Source organism: Thermobia domestica, chromosome 8 (assembly GCF_964235325.1).
Source record: "Thermobia domestica chromosome 8, izTheDome1.hap1.1, whole genome shotgun sequence".
In the NCBI taxonomy this organism is placed as follows: Eukaryota; Metazoa; Arthropoda; class Insecta; order Zygentoma; family Lepismatidae; genus Thermobia; species Thermobia domestica.
In genome coordinates this window covers 93234570-93252067 of record NC_137461.1, presented here as the reverse complement: position 1 = coordinate 93252067, position 17498 = coordinate 93234570, and positions in this window count along the sequence as shown.

Below are 17498 nucleotides of genomic sequence, written 5' to 3'. Positions count from 1 at the left end.
AGGTGACTAAAATCGAACTAGAAATGTTAACTGACTATGACAAAATATTAATGATTGAAAAAGGTATAAGAGGTGGAATTTCACAATGTAGTAAGAGGTATGTAAAAGCAAATAATAAGTATATGAAAAGTTATAATAAAGATGAACTTTCAAAGTATTTAACTTATCTAGATGCAAATAATTTATATGGATGGGCAATGAGTCAATACATGCCTTACAAAGACTTTAAATGGGTTCAACCTTACATAAACATAATGAATATTCCAGATGATTCAGAAACTGGCTACATATTAGAAGTTGATTTAGAATATCCAGAATACTTACATGATAAACATACAGATCTACCATTAGCTCCAGAAAATATGTGCCCACCAGGATCGAAACAATCAAAATTATTAACAACGCTTTACAATAAAGAAAGATATGTTATTCACTATAGAAATTTAAAATTATATATGTCACTTGGAATGATATTAAAGAAAATTCACCGAGTATTAGAGTTCAAGCAATCAAACTGGTTAAAGGAATATATTGATCTAAATACAAATATGAGAACACAAGCTAAGAATAATTTCGAGAAAGATTTTTACAAGTTAATGAATAATAGTGTATTTGGTAAAACAATGGAAAACATTAGAGAGAGGCCATCTATTACCTTAGAGTGTGATCCAATGAGGGTGGAAAAGTTAATAGCGAAACCGAACTTTGATTACAGGACAATATTTACTGAAGATTTGTGTGCGATACATATGAAAAAAGAAAAATTGACCTTCAACAAACCTATATATGTTGGCATGAGTGTGTTAGATTTATCAAAACTATTAATGTATGACTTCCATTACAACATTATGAAACCTAAATATGATATTGATATAAACTTATGTTATACGGATACTGATAGTTTTATATATGAAATTGGGACAGATGACTTCTACAAAGACTTAAATGAAATGATTGATTTATTTGATACAAGTGATTATGGAAAGGATAATCAATATGGAATACCATTAGTAAACAAAAAAGTATTAGGAAAGATGAAGGATGAAAACAATGGTAAAATAATGACAGAATTTATTGGGTTAAGGTCGAAAATGTATGCCTTTAAAGTTGAAAATAAAGAGGAGAAAAAAGCAAAAGGAATAACAAAATGTGTAGTAGCAAAAGAGTTACAATTTGATGATTATAAGCAAACCCTATTCAATGATGTGAAAACATATAAAAATATAAATCTAATTCGAAGTTGTAAGCATGATGTGTATACCATAGCTGTAAATAAGTTAGCATTAGATTCGAATGATGACAAAAGATATATACTAGAGGGTGGTATAAGTACATTAGCTTGGGGGCATTATAAGATATAGTTAAAATGTATTTATGTGTAGTTTAGTTTTAGGTCATATTTAATTAACTTTTATGTTTAGTTTATTTTTAGGTCATATTTAATTAACTTTATGTTTAGTTTATTTTTAGGTCATATTTAATTAACTTTTATGTTTAGTTTATTTTTAGGTCATATTTAATTAACTTTTATGTATAGTTTAGTTTTAGGTCATATTTAATTAACTTTTATGTATAGTTTAGTTTTAGGTCATATTTAATTAACTTTTATGTATAGTTTAGTTTTAGGTCATATTTAATTAACTTTTATGTATAGTTTAGTTTTAGGTAAAATTTATATTTTTAAGTTATAAAAGTTGTTTTTTTGTAATTTTATCCTTAGACATAGGCAACTAGTAATGCATGAAAATAATTGTTTTGTAGTCTAGTATTTATGTCCTGTTTAAATTTCCTTAATACATTCCTACATAGTGAAGATTTTTGATTTTTTATAATTTTATCCTTACACATAGACAACCAGTAACGCGTTAGAAAAAAATTATAAAAAATAGAAACCATTTACCGTTTGAATTTTGAAAATCGGTTAATATTTGACGATGTTACAGCAAGTTCAAAATTTCGGGAATTTTTTACGGGTTTATTTTTGAGTTTTCGGGAAAATGTTATTCTTTAAAAAAGTCTTAAAATTTTATTTGACTTATGGTAGTATTTTTATTTTTTCGATTTGTTGAAATTTTGTGGAGATATTAAAAAAGGGAAAAGTATCCTTTGGGTTATGCAGCCATTTATGAATTTTAGAAAATTGGTTATATTATTAGTATTCATTTGCCGTTTGAATTTTTGAAATCGGTTAATTAGGGACCGAGGAATTAAATAATAACGTTATTTGGGGGTAAAACTATCAGTGTTGCCAACTCATTTTTAACAATTATCATATTTATTAGTAATGGGGTGAATTCATCCCTATATGTTTTAAAGCGATATCTTGAAAAATTAAAATCCTGGAACGTTCCGAAAAATTATATGGAGTTGGATACACTGCATGGTAAAACATTAGTTTCGTTGGCGGGTTTATTTAAACAGTTTCTCGTTCATGCTAGCTAAGTAACACGGAAAGTTTTTTAATTTGCATAGTTGAAGTTGTCCGTTCAAAAATTTTCATGAGAAATAACCTTGAATCAAGAAATCGAAGACAGACACTCCGCCAAAGGTTTCATCTGGGTTAATGCTGGCGGAGTTAATGCTGGCGGAGTTGCTTATAAAAAGAAAGAAAACATGTTGCTGGTGCTCCGGTTGACTGAAGAGAATGTGAGTGTGGATGAGTGTATGATGATGTAAGCAAGTGTGTGTGTGTGTGTGTCCACAAACCTTCTGTGCTGTGTTGGGTTGTATAAATACAGGCGGCAAAATGCTAAATTCGTTATTTTTTATCCGATTTTGATAATTCAAACGACATTTAAAAGAGTATGTATCAGAGTTTAAAATGCAATTGTTCATTCTTGTTAAATGTCGTTAGATTTAATGATTTTTTGTTTTTGTAACTAGATTTAGTGATTTTTTGTAATCAGATTTAATGATTTTTGAAGTTAAAACCAGTTATAACCAGATTTTTGTAACCAGATTTAGTGATTTTTGAAGTCAAAACCGGTTATAACCAGATTTTTGTAACCAGATTTAGTGATTTTTTTATTTTTGTAACTAGATTTAGTGATTTTTTTATTTTTGTAACTAGATTTAGTGATTTTTATAACCAGATTTAATGATTTTTTTTTCGTAACCAGATTTAATGATTTTTGAAGTCAAAACCGGTTATAACTAGATTTAATGATTTTTATAACTAGACTTAGTGATAGAATGCATTAGAAGTTATTATGAGTAAGATAGAAGTTATTTGATATGGTGATAGAAGTTATTTGGGAAATAGGGAGTGCGGTAAAAATTATTATTAGTAGTTTAGAAGTTATTTGAAGGTAGGGGGATGCGCTATTGTTATTAGGGGTGCGCTATTATTATTGATGGTGTGCTAGATTGTTATTGGAAATTATGAAGTGGTGCAGAATCCCCACCCCACCCCTACTGTTATTTATTTGGTGTGTGTATAATGTTGACCTGTGCCATTAATGTTGACCTGCGCCGCATGGATAATGTGTCGTACGAATGCATACATTATTCATGGATAATATAGAAATATTTATCTGTTGCATTCTATTAAAAAATTACATATATATATAAAGCTATTTTGTGTGGCCATAGAAAGTAAATTCTAAGTATAGTGCTAACATATTCAAGCGAATGTACACAAATTTGATATACATTTTATAATGTAATTCGAGTAAATAGTCCATAGCTTCAACTGAACGAATTTATTTATACCGCATTTATACTCCGTGAGATTTCGTATTACTATAATTATACTGTTTGTGACAATAGAAGAAGTGCAGTTATGAAGAATAGAATTAACGTACATAGTTCGTCGTCTGGCCCAGAAAATCTAATTCTTTTTCCTCAAAAAGAATATATTTGGATTTGAACTCAACCTGATAAAAGTTAATTTCGATATTAACAGTGTTTTGGACATTTTAAAAAGGGTCAAGTGGATGATGAAGGTAAAATAAATTTAGATTTGTCATAAGAAATGAAGATCGTCGTCTTTGGTAATGTTTCTGAAAGAACCTGTTTCTTATAAATTTTAATTTCATAAAAGTGAACTAGAAATTCTTCAATATATATATTTCATTATATGTGTTCCTTTGCAAGTTTAAAGGAAGTATGTGGTGCTACTATGGCTAATTAAGCTACATTCGCGGTCGCACATATCTGATCAGACTATAAGGGGGACATGTTCAAAATTGTGTATATGTATATATAATCCAGCGATAAAAGAAATTACAATGGCACACAAGCGGTCACATAACGAAACTATTGAAGTAGGATAACGATACTTACCGGATCATTGTAGATCAAATTGATATTTCACATTTGCAGCTCGTTCACAATAGTGGTTTCCATTGATCGGGAATTGAGTCAAAGAAAAAGTTGAGTATTATAAGTCATCACTAATCACTAGAGAATCGAGTCGTAGCAGTGAGCGAAGCAATATCACCTTTTCTTATTTGCCCATTTATGCTATTTATGTATGATGCCTGTGATCTATGCACTGGTTATGCAATCAATAATTGTTTGCTAAGGACCGGTCTTAACTGTGATAAAGGTAAAAAAACCAATACAAAGAGCAGCATTTGATTATTGTATGTATAAGTGATAGATCAGAGTTTATTTGTTTTATAACAAAAGAATAGGTTAAGGTAGATAGGTTAAGTTATTTAGGTTAGGTATAGTATATTAGGTTAGGTAAGTTATTTATTATTAACTGTATTATTGTTATGTAAACATAAATAAAGTGGAAAAAAAAGATTTGGAATGCTTGAAAGTAAATATGAATATATTGCTCCTTAGAAAGAGAAAAATATTTGGTCTAGGAATTAATTCGTGCGGTTGGACAAGAGATGGCGCAACGAACGGAGCGTCCCACAGTTCCGTGTATCCACACATGTGTTGCAAACCCCTGTCATCGCGTATCGTTCGTAGTATAGGGCAGTGGATTAAAGCGTCAACAACACCAGTTTGTAGTTAAGTGAACATGGCGCAATTTGTACCTGATAAAGTGTTTTTGCGGGGTGTCCTGCTGCATTACTTTAACATGCAGAAAAGTGCGACTGAAAGTCATCGTATTTTGGTGGAAGTGTATGGTGACCATGCTCTAGCTGAGCGAACGTGTCAGAAGTGGTTTGCACGGTTTAGAAGTGGTGATTTCGGCTTGGCAGACCAAGAGCGAGCTGGACAGCCAAAAAAATTTCAAGACGAAGAATTGACAGCATTGCTCGAGCAGGATTCGTGTCAAACGCAGGAACAACTTGCAGCAGCATTAGGCGTTGATCAAACAACAGTCTCCAAACGCTTGAAAGTCATGGGAATGATTCAAAAGATGTCACATTGGGTTCCACATGAATTGAAAGACAGAGACGTTGAAAGACGAAAAACCATTTTGCGAATTGCTGCTTCAACGACAGAGCAGAAAGGGGTTTCTGCATCGAATTATTACGGGTGATGAGAAGTGGATCCATTATGAGAACCCTAAACGAAAAAAGGCCTGGGTGAAACCAGGTGAACCAGGTCCATCACAACCAAAACGAGATATTCACTGTGCAAAGGTTATGCTGTGCATATGGTGGTATATGAAAGGTGTGGTGTACTATGAGCTGCTGCAACCGGGTGAAACTATGAATGGAGAACGTTATCGACGACAATTAATGCGTTTGAGGCAAGCTCTGGCCAGAACACGACCAGAATGGGAGAACAGACATGATAAACTTATTGTTCAACATGATAACGCTCGCCCACATGTCGCAAAACCGGTCAAAACGTATTTAGAAAATGTCGGATGGAAAGTTTTACCCCACCCGCCGTATTCACCAGACGTTGCTCCTTCGGACTACTACTTGTTCGATTGCATGAACAACGATTTGATGGGACAGCGGTTTACTTCTTCAGAAGATATCGAAACATGGGTCTCTGACTGGATCGCTTCCAAGGATGAGGACTTCTTTCGCCACGGAATCCGTACATTGCCTGACAGATGGGCGAAAGTGGTGGCTAGCGATGGACAATATTTTTCTTAAGGTATTTATGTATTTTGTGTTTGTACTACAGCTTCAATGTGTGCGTACCAACCGCACGAATTAATTCCTAGACCAAATATATAAAAATAATGTTAATAATTCTGTTTATGTTAGAACAAATATGAATTAATTGTTCCTAGCTAAAAACAGACATTTCTGTGTTGTAGAGCTCACTATTTTAAAATCTTTATAATTCATAAAGAAAGTAATGTGAAAGGCGTATTAAGTTGTTGTTATCAATTAGCAAGGGATGCTTCTTATTGTTCGATTCAGAAATCTAACTGAATGCAGAAAGCCAGGCATAGATTCCAACATATGATATATAAACATACAAATAAATGAATAAGCATACATTGAAGGCAGGAAAGGTGTTTTATTGAACAGATTGGCTACATGACTGGAAACTTAGATAAATTATGTTAACATAACTCATAATAAATCTGTTTCATGCAATCTTGTAATCTTCGACCTGGATATAAATTATCCATAATTTTGTAATAAATTTGCTAATTAAGTTCGTTGTTATGAGCTGCATCATACATCTGAAAATAATAAACGCCAAAAGCTATAGATTTTCAGAGATATGTTTATTTCCATTTAAACGAACAATAATATAGGCTAGATATAATAATATATATACATATAAGCATTTTTTTCACTTAATAGTATAATATGTAAGATACGCTGAGGTTTCTTATTCGGAGTGGCACTGCTGCAAGTTCCTGGAATACTTATTTACAAATTTGGATAAATAACCGTTGCGCTTAAAACAATTTAGACTTTAAAATCGTAAATTAAAAGTTTTGAGTATATTTTAAAAAGGGTGGCTAAAATAGCCAGAATTGTTTAGTTTAAATAAATGCGCCAAAGTGAGTGCGTTTTAAACAAACTATATCCATACAGCATAAAATACGTGGAAGTTTGTTAGAGAAACATAGATTTAACAACCATCTACATTTACGGTAAATGAGATTTAAGAAAAAAGATAAAAAGGAAAAAGAAAAATAGCCCAAACATCCGAGTCAAGAAAATTGCTAAAGCAGGTTAAATGTTTCAGCTATTACTTTATTATAAGATCGAAGTCCACCATGAAAGAGTTATGGCATCAATAGTGAGTTATTGTTCATAATTAAGTGTAGCCGAAATTCTGAATAATAAACTAGCAATTACTTATCAGTGTACTAATCTAATTTGTTCACCAATTAAACAAACAAACAAATACAAAACAATCGTATTTTAGACCATGTAAACTACACCTATAATTTCCAATTAACAGACGTCGACGGGTTTTAAACCATTACTTAATAAGATGTCTAAAATCTAAATAAATAACCTTTTGCCACTTATCTAAATTTTCGATTCCAACTTAATCATGAAATCTCCGATGAAATTAATCATGAAATTAATCCACATACGCCAGATAATAGCATCAAACACATCAGTATGAACATTAGGAATACCATTAAGTCATATAGAAACAATCTTAGCTATTTAAAAAATAAGATTGCACGATCGTAATTTGCTGAACGTTCTAAAGTAGCATGTGCTACTATGAGCAAAATAAATGACGCGTCTCTTTATTTTGAAATTTTTAAAAAATATCTCCGTTTTCTTTATATGTTCGAAATTTTGGAAGGTTTCCCCAGCAGGAAACGTTAATAACAAGCCCGTTTTAAATATTTGTGTTAGATATTAGCTTAAAATAAATAAATTAGAAGCAAAAAACATTAAATCAACCGAAATTACGAGAATTACCAACTCCGCTAAAGTGGGAAATTTTCAAGAACGCGAGGGAATTCTGCAGTTCAACACGAAGCAACGACATCTATGTCATTGAGAGAAATGTGGATTAGATCTACAAAAGAAACTTTTAACAAAACATTTCTAATATGTCCTATTACGTGCATTCTCTGCAAACTTCAAATATATGAATCTATGCCAAGTATTAACGTATAGATAGACCAAATAGTGGAAATTGTTTATGGAAAAGGACGAATTGTTAGCACGATCGTAATAAAAATTATTTTTACCGTAGAATAGATTCAATTGTAAGAAAACAAGTAGCTGGTTCGAAACAGTTAGTTAAGTCAGTTAGTTAAAGCAACGAGCCTTATGCCGGATGTAGCTGGTTCGAATCCCATACAAGTGCAATTGTCACTTTTATTATTTTGGTTATTTAATTTTTTTTATGTGGGAAAGAATCAAATTGTAACATATGTATAAAACTCATGACAATACCAAAAAAGAAAAAATGTCGTTGTCGCACTTACATTAGTGTCCCTAATTTTGTTTGCAAACAGTTTCGTAATTATTTTCCCCGTGCTCAATGCTCACAATATGCTCGCTGGTGTATAACGAATGTTTTCCAGTAAATGCTAATTCTAATTTGGAGAATTTTATAAAGTTTCACAATGTTTATCATTAAATAATCTTCTTTCTACTTGTTTGGACATTTTGATAACAGATTTCCCTATTAAATGTTTAATTTTCCGTAGATGTTTAATTACGGAAAAGTTTTACAATGTATTTGTATTAATTGAAATTGTTTTGAATTTACCCCATGAGGTAAGTAGCCCGAAGGAGGAGAACTGAAGTAGCTGATTTCGTCTCTCCAAAGACATTCATATAATAATAATAATAATAATAATAATAATAATAATAATAATAATAATAATAATAATAATAATAATAATAATCCTGAATATGCCATACTTACCTAATGTAGTAACCTTAGACATCTTAGTTTAAAATGTTTTCTTTTGTAATAATTTGAGCAACCATGTGGAAGGCGTCACTACGTTTTTTGCCCCTCTCATTTCAGTACCCTCCCAACAGACAAGGACAACGTTACTGACAAACAGGGACAACGTTACGTAATTTCTGATAAGCAGGGCAGACAAAATGAATAAGAAATATATTTATATCACCCTCTCCCCTTCATGATTGGAATATCACGTAGCATTTTTAATTCTACCGAAGATAACCCTGTGCGGTTGGGGGTAGGTAACTAAAGAGATACCTAATACATAGGTCCCCTTGATTGTAATATTACCGCTTCTTTATTTGTTCGAGGGAGCTCCTACACAACCAAGGGTGACAAAAAGAATAGGAAAAGTGTCTATTGATTCTAATGGCTGATCCAGCACGGACTCCTTGGGGGGGGAGGGGGTGAAGTGAAAGATTCTTTTGATGATGTGAAGCTGTCACAAATTACCACTTAACTAAACTAAACATAATAGTGTGGTTAACCGGAACCCAGTCAGTTTAAATTGATGTAAAAGTTTAATTTTTTACTTCATATTAAAGTTTTGGTTCCAAAGGAGAATTTCTGTCCGAGTGGTCAATGATCAAATCTCTGGGGGCTTTTCGGTGTAGAGGCTATGACCCCCTTATGGGAAAAGGCAAAAATATTAAAATTCTTAAAACTTTCGAAGTTTTCGTCTATTTTAAAGGAATTTTTGGCTTCATATTCAAGTGTTTGTTCCAAATGACAATTCCAATCCGAGTAGACAATGATCAAATCTCGGGAGACTCTGCAATGTAGGAAAAATAATGACGTCTATATCGTGATCCTGTTGGTGACATCACGAGTCATGACGTGAATATAGCACAAAGTAAACTTTAAGTGCTGTCGGCTCTCGTAGCTGTGTGAGCTAGCGCAGCATACTAGTAAGAAAGATTGGTTTTGGCGTGGGTTCAAATCCTTCCTAATGAGATTTTTTTAAAAAAAAGTTTTTAACACTTCTTTCGTTAAAAAATATTTAAAATAATATTCAAAAGTGATTTAATAATTATTTTTTTAAAATTTTCATTAAATTTCTTTCATTAAAATAAGTTTGCCCTTGTACTATACAGATCCATAGCAAAGTTAGTAGTAAAAATAGTAGTAGTAGGAACGGGTTACAATGCAATTCAGCATTCATTTGTTTCCGTGCGATGTTGCCAAACGTAACTCGCTTACAATGCTTTCTGGCTAGGCCTTAGTGTGTTTCGAAAATATGCTTGTGTTCGGGATGAAGTTCCAAGGTTCAGCATTGACTAGGAGTTTTTGCTATTAATATCCCTTCTAACAATATTGGCAGTGGACAAAAGTTGGACCGTGTTGAAGCTTATTGCTCCTAATTTAATTATTTTACTTTCTTATTTAAAGAATATATTGAAAATATATTTGTCAGCAGGCACGTATGCAGGAATTTATTTCGGGAGGGGTCCAAAGTTATCTGGGGGGTCCGACTTCAATATTAAGATAAATTATAATATTTTTTAAAAAAATAAGCCCCAAAATTAGGTCAAATTTACAGAAAAGTTGGGATTTCAGAGGAGGTCCGGACCCCTGAACCCATCTCTAAATGCGTCCTTGTTTGTCAGTAACGTTTCCTCATTTTGAAACCCTCAGAAACTTCGAATATATAAAGGATAACGAGTTATTTTCGATAAAGTATCACTTCAAGGAGACGCGATATTTTTTATTGCACATGGTGGTACCCCAACTTAACAAGGGCAAGAATTCCTTTACTTTGGTTCTCTGCCATTGCGCTCTATCGAAAGGTTAGGTTTGTAATATATCTCCTAAGAACAAACGTGTTTGCCAGAGAACCGTGATACTGAACAGAGCTCCACAGAAATGCATGCTGAACTTTCGTTTATAGCTACCCTTTGGTGTTTTTTGCCCTCAAGGTCAATCGAGTGATGATTCAGTTCAGTCCCTGTTCTTAAGCTGTGTTCCGAACAGTTTTGACATGTGTTTTCCAACCACCATATGAACAGACAATCAGGGCAAATCATAGCATACAATTCATTTAAGCAAGTATATTTGTCGCGAAATTATTACACACATTACCCAAAGACACTTAATATATGAATCCATACATTTATTTATATAGGTAAAGCAAAGAGTGGAAATTACCTATCGAAATAATAAATTAAGAGCACGATCATAATGAAAAGCATGCCTCGTAATATAACAGACTTCTTTCGCGTAAGGGGGGCCGCGGTGGCTCAGTGGTAGAGCGTTCACCTCTGGTGCTTGGGGTCCCAAGTTCGATCCCAGCCCCCTCCAAGTGAACTTTGTGGTGGACAAACACCGTGTGCGTGGGTTTTCTCGGGGTTCTCGCTTTCCTCCCACTTTCTTCATTCCACCATTTCAGTCATTACTCACCTTCACCGTCTCCTTTAGCCTAACCGGCATAATCGTGGGGGTAAAACTCGAAGATTTCATTTCATTTCATTTATTTTCGCGTAAGAAATCGAAACTGAGTTGGTCAGAGCAACTAGTCTATACGAATTAGGTTGTTAGTTCGAGCCTAATACGAGTAAGAGTTTTTATTACTATTGTTTTTCTCTTTTTTTATGTGAGGAAAAATCAAATTGTAACATCGCGATATCAAATGTATTTGGTTAGGTAACTTTGTCTTAGGTAAACTTTAAATATCAGTAACCGTCGAAATTATATCACTAACCGATCAGTTACTGAACATTTCAAATACCAGTGGCATAACATGAAATGGCAAGAACCTCATGTCCGCAGCCCTTAGTTATGCGTCCATACTTTCAAGGTCGGACCTTGGGCCGGGCAACCCGGGCGACTGCCCGGGGCGCCAGAGTCAGAGGGACGCCAAAACGAGCCTCAAAAAGTAAATTTTATAATGTGTTTCCTACTGACTTTTTGGTTTATATTCTTGTAAAGTAGCGGCAATTACATAATCTTTTTTCCATTTCACCATGGAAGAAGAGAGTTTCATAGCACTAAGGGGACTGTATCGACAAATGGAGAGATGGCATGTAGAATAAAGAGTGGAGGGGGAGTAAGTATTGTTTGTTTCTTTGCTTGAGTTTAGCGTTCCACGGTTATGCCTTAATGGCCAAAGGAGATGTGGATACTGATTATAGTGAAATCCGAACCACCTTTATCATTCAACAGTAACCCACCAGGAATTGGACCCGGGACCACAGAAGGCAGGCGTGCTAGCCACTAGACCAAGCTGGGGGGGGGGGGCGGTGTTCGTATTGTTTATAGCAGGCCATATTCTTTGTGAAGTTTTCCTAGGTAATGAATGTCTTTTTGAAAAATCGGTTTAAACTATTAAAAACACTATGATAAAATGTAAAATATAGGCTAATACTAGGGAGAGGGCGCCATAAAGTCACTTTCGCCAGGTGAAAATTTGGCCTGATCCGTCCCTGCGTACTTTCTATATATTTTTTGGCTTTGCAGCTTGTGCGGTCCCCACGCCACAGAGTTGTGGGGGCGCTATTTACGCCAATGCTTCGAACGCAATTCAATAACTGTTTCAGAAATTCTACCATCAGCGTGGAAACGGGAATATATATTTTTCTAATAGTCCCATAGAACTTTCACCCAGAACACCAGATGCAATATTTCAGAATGGGCTCTGGCTAAGTATAAGGAGGATCTGATATTTCCTAAGTAAGTTCCTTTCAGAAAGTTTGATATTTTTTAACGGTGTTGTAATTAAACATACTCATCGTTATTAGCCAGACACCAAACCATCCTGGACAAATCCCTCTAGAGCAGTGGTGTCCAATTATAATGAGCCTGAGGGCCATAGCCGTTTTTAGTTGTAAGGTGGAGGGCCGCAACTATTATTATTATTATTATTATTATTATTATTATTATTATTATTATTATTATTATTATTATTATTATTATTATTATTATTATTATTTCTTCGGAGTGCACCAGTGTTGAGGATACCTTGATTGAAATTAGAGATAGCATTAAAATTTCAGCAAAAGAAAAATTGGGATACGCGGAAATACGTAGGAACAAACCATGATTCGACCAGGAATGCATAAAACTAGCAGAGAAGAGAAAACGGGCAAAATTACGCTGGCTACAAAATCCGAATGAAATAACTACACAAAATTTCGCAGATATCAGGCGGGAAACTTCCAAAAATTTTAGAACAAAGAAACGCGATTTTCTGAAAGCTAAAATGAAGGAACTTGAAGATAATAGTAAAAATAAAAACATCCGAGACATGTATAAGGGAATCAACGAATTTAACAAAGGCTATCAAACTCGTGCTTATATATTAAAGAAATCTGACGGTACAGTTCTCACTGACACGGATAGCATCTTAAATAGATGGAAAGATTTCTTTGACGATTTGCTTAACACTCAACCAAAAACTAGTGTGCGTGGAGAAAAGGAGATACACACCACCGCAGAACCGTATATTCCAGAACCCAACCGAATAGAAGTAGAAACCGCTATAAAGAAATTAAAGAAACACAAATCTCCGGGTGTATATAAAATTCCGGCTGAGTTAATTTTAGCTGGAGGCGAAAAATTGTGGAACAAGATACACAAACTCATTCTCCTTATCTGGAACAAGGAAGAATTGCCACAACAGTGGAAAGAATCAATCATTGTTCCAATTCACAAGAAAGGCGACAAAACTGACTGTAATAATTATCGAGGCATTTCTCTTCTGTCAACATCCTATAAAATCCTTTCAAATATTCTATTAGCAAGACTGACCCCATACGCAGATGAAATTATTGGAGATTATCAGTGCGGGTTTAGACGAAATCGATCAACTATCGACCAAATATTTACCATTCGCCAAATACTCGAGAAAAAGTGGGAATACAATACCCCGGTGCATCAACTATTTATTGATTTTAGAAAGGCGTACGACTCGGTTAGGAGAGAAACATTATACAACGTTCTTACAGAACTTGGAATACCGAGAAAGCTAATTAGATTAATTAAGATATGTTTAAGTGAATCCCAAAGTAAAGTCCGGGTAGGAAAATTTTTGTCTATGAGCTTTCACGTCGAAAATGTCCTGAAACAAGGAGATGCGTTGTAGCCATTATTATTTAACTTTGTGCTGGAATACGCTATAAGGAAAATCAAAGATAGTAACCAGGGCCTAGAGTTGAACGGTATTCACCAGGTTATGGCATATGCTGATGATGTAAATTTAATAGGGGATGATAGGAGAACAATAGAAAGAAATGCAGAGATCTTATTAAACGCTTGCAGAGAAATGGGTTTAGAAGTAAATGCAGAAGAAACTAAATACATGGAAGTGCGTCGGGACCGTGATACAGCAAATTATAGATGCGTTAAAATATTAAATAATACTTTTGATAAAGTGGATAGTTTCAAATATCTAGGATCAATATTAATAAACCAAAATAATATCCACGAAGAAATTAAATGTCGTCTAAAAGCAGGGAATGCGTGTTACTATTCGGTTCAAAATCTCTTGTCGTCGCGAATTCTGTCGAGGAATTTGAAGCTTAAAATATACAAATCGATAATCATGCCTGTTGTTTTGTATGGCTGCGCAACATGGTCACTTACTGTGAGGGAAGAACATAGACTGAAAGTATTTGAGAACAAGATCCTGAGACGAATATTCGGACCCAAGAGGAACGGGAATGGGGAATGGCGGAAACTTCATAACGAGGAACTACATAATTTATACGGTTTACCCAACATTGTTAGGGTCGTCAAGTCTAGGAGGCTTAGGTGGGCGGGTCATGTAGCTAGAATGGAAGAAAGTAGAAACGCTTTCAAAGTATTGACTGGAAGACCAATCGGAAAACGACCATTAGGAAAATCTAGGCGCAGATGGGAGGACAATATTAAGATGGATCTCGCAGAGATTGGAGTACAAAGTAGAAACTGGATGCAGTTAGCTAAGGATAGAAGTCAGTGGAGAGCTTTTGTGAACGCGGCATTGAACCTCCGGGTTCCATAGGCCATAGAGTTAGTTAGTTAGTTATTATTATTATTATGTGTTTGTGAAAGGAAGTGGTGTATTTCTTGCGCCTTATGGCTTCTAGGCAAAGTTCGAGGAAGAAAGGGTCTCCTTTTTTAAGCTAGACCAGATGTATTGGTTATTGAAGTAATCGTGCTCTTCAGCAACGATATTATTGCCTGTAGTTACATTACCGACTGCAGTGTTGCTGTGGATGTCCGCGCCTTTTTGTTGTACAGAAGCGCTAAATGGATGCCTTATTTAGAAAGAAGTGTGGAAACATTAAAAGAATGAATAAATATAAATGACAATATTATCAGTAAAAGCAATCGTAAAAATGTGAGAGCTTTGTGGACCGCAGAAAATGGTTTGGCGGGCCGCCATTTGTACAGCTCTGCTCTAGAGCAACGATCGGCAAAAATTTATTCTGGCTAATTTTATAAGCGACTCAAGGGTGAAACACTTGTTAACGATAGCAATGCTGTGCATACACTGCCATGCTTCTGACAAAATATAAAGTGTTTTATAATCTTTAGACACTTTTCCTATTCTTTTTGTCACCCTTGGTTGTGTAGGGCGCCTTCAAACAAATAAAGAAGCGGTAATATTACAGCCAAAGGGCGCTATAAATATATTACTATTTCTTTTGTTACCTACTCATAACCGTATAGAGTCATCTTCGGTAGAATAAAAAATGCTACGTGATATTCCACTCACGGAGGAAAGGATGCTCTAAATATATTTCTTATTCATTTTGTCTGCCCTGCTTGTCAGAAATTAAATACTTTCTTTTGGGAGGGTTCTGAAAATAGAGGGCAAAATAAAACGTCGTGCCCCTCCTACAGTTTAAATTTGTTACGTGGTTGCTCAAATTATTACTAGAGAAAACACTTTAAACTAAGATGTCTAAGGTTACTACATTATGTAAGGGTGGCATATTCAGGAATAATAATAATAATAATAATAATAATAATAATAATAATAATAATAATAATTATAATTATTATTATTATTATTATTATTATTATTATTACTATTATTATATGAATGTCTTTGGAGAGACGAAATTATGTGACACGAATCATTACATGTAGAGCTTTAAGATGAGTGGTCAAAGGGGAGGAAAAGAAAGGATTTTTCTCTGACTCTCTAACGTAAAGATTATATGCTGAAGGTAAGAAGCGTCATCAATCTAAAATTGGTTGCTTTTACGTAGAATATCAGTTACCTCAGTTCTCCTCCTTCGGGCTACTTACCTCATGGGGTAAATTTAAAACAATTTCAATTCAAGACAAATACACTGTAAAACTTTTCCGTAATGAAACATCTACGGAAAATTAAACATTTAATAGGGAAACCTGGTATCAAAGTGTCCAAAAAAGTAGATAGAAGACTATTTAATGATAAACATTGTGAAACTTTATAAAAATCTCCAAATTAGAATTAGCGTTTACTGGGAAACATTCATTATGCACCAGCGAGCGTATTTTGAGCATTGAGCACAGGGAAAATAATTACGAAACTGTTTGCAAACAAAATTAGGGACACTAATGTAAGTGCGACAACATTTTTTTTCTTTTTTGGTATCGTCATGAGTTTACACATATGTTACAATTTGATTCTTTCCCACATAAAAAATAAATAAAATAACCACAGTAATAAAAATGACAGTTGCACCTGTGTGGGGTTCGAACCAGCTACCTCCAGCATACAGACTCGTTGCTTTAACTAACTGAACTATTTGTTTTCTTACGCAAACTGAACATGTTCTACGGTAAAGATGATTTTTCTCAACGATCGTGCTACCAATTCGTCTTTTTCCATAGGCAATTTCCACTATATGCTCTAGCTATACGTTAATACTTAGTATAGATTCATATATTTGGAGTTTGCAGATAATGCACGTAATAAGACATTTAGAAATGTTTTGTTAAAAGTTTCGTTTGTAGATTTAATCCACATTTCTCTCAATGACATAGATGTCGCTGCTTCGTGTTGAAGTGCAGCATTCCCTCGCGTTCTTGAAAATTTCCCACTTTAGCAGAGTTGGTAATTCCCGTAATTTCGGTCGATTTAATATTTTTCGCTTCTAATTTGTTTATTTTAAGCTAATATGTAAAACAAATATTAAAAATGAGTTTGTCATTAACGTTTCCTGTTGGGGAAACCTTCCAAAATTTCGAACATATAAAGAAAACGGAGATATTTTTTAAAAACTTCAAAATAAAGAGCGCGTCATTTATTTTGCTCATAGTAGTACATCGAAGAGAACAATAGAGAATACTACCATATGAGCATTTGGAGAACATTCGTAGATGTTAATTTCCGTTCTTTACTGCCAATTCCGTGCGTTGTTTATACCACCAACAACTTAATTTGAATCAGTATTATCATAGGCAGGTGTCGAAATATCATACACAAATGTCTAAAATTGAACGTAGTTAATTAGGTTGAATTTTAAATAATATATAGGCCTATTATGCTATGTTGAACATTTATGTTCATCCCATTTACGAATAGTAATTATACTAGTATGTGCACAGGATATAGGAATTAAGACGATTTGTATTAACACAGTGGGAAAGCAATAAGTTAAACTAAATTACATAAAAATACACATAATTTAGTTTTACAGAATTATACACACACGCACCAAAATTGCATGCCTCGACATTAACGAGACACATACACTTCGACGAAAAGCAGATGTTGTAATCGTTGTGGCTCATTCGGTAATCTTTTT